The sequence below is a fragment of the Scylla paramamosain genome, chromosome 17, assembly GCF_035594125.1.
Source record: "Scylla paramamosain isolate STU-SP2022 chromosome 17, ASM3559412v1, whole genome shotgun sequence".
NCBI lineage: Eukaryota > Metazoa > Arthropoda > Malacostraca > Decapoda > Portunidae > Scylla > Scylla paramamosain.
In genome coordinates, this window is record NC_087167.1 from 13,082,501 (window position 1) to 13,083,645 (window position 1,145).

Genomic DNA, 1,145 nt, shown 5'->3' on the forward strand with positions numbered 1-1,145 from the left:
TTTTCTTCTTCTTCTTCTTCTTCTTCATACTGTTATAATAATAATAATAATAATGATGATAATGATAATAGTAATAATTATTATTATAATGATAATAATAATAATAATAATAATAATAATAATAATAATAATAATTATTATTATTATTATTATTATTATTATCATTATTATTATTATTATTATTATTATTATTATTATTGTTATTATTATTTTCATTATTATTATTTCTATTATTATTATTATTATTATTATTATTATTGTTATTGTTATTATTATTATTATTATTATTATTATTATTATTATTATTATTATTATTATTATTATTATTATTATTATTATTGTTATTATTATTATTATTATTATTATTATTATTATTGTTATTATTATTATCATTATTACCATCATTATCATCATTATTACATTTAATGGCTCGATGACACAGGAATATTCTTCGATGTAATCCATTTAGTTTCATTGTATTCAGAGACGATAAACTTTTCTTTAATATACGAATTACATGACTTGCTGATAGACTGGACCTTTTTTTGCCCATCTCTGCGGCTTTGCTACACGTGCTGTTGAAGGCAAGGCAATAAGTTATAGTTTTTCCTCTCCTTTCTGGTTCTTATTCTCATCTGTTCGCTGGGCAAGTATTACATGGGTTTTTGTTCATCGTTTGGGACTATGGATTCGTTCGCTATTATTATAGTTACTGTTATTGAGGTTGCGCCATCCGCACTTGCAGTCCATTCATTGAAGGAACGTATCAACGTACGGAGGCGTCACTCACTTGCATATCCTTTTTTTTAAAGCTAATTACTATGTAACTGATTGCTGGCTGGTTGTTCTGCGGTAGGAAAAAATTGGTTCTCAAATAGAGTGGTAGATGAGTGGAACGGACTCAGTAATCATGTAGTTAGTGCTAGGACACTAGAGAGCTTTAAGAGAAGATTAGACAAGTTTATGGATGGGGATAGCAGATGGAAATAGGTAGGTGTGTTCATACAGGGACTGCCACGTGTAAGCCTGGTCGCTTCTTGCAGCTTCCCTTATTTCTTATGTTCTTATGTTCTGATGTTTCGTTTCTTTGTCTGTCATTCTGTATGCGTGTGTTTGTTCTTCTGTTTCCTTCCTTTCTCTCCTCT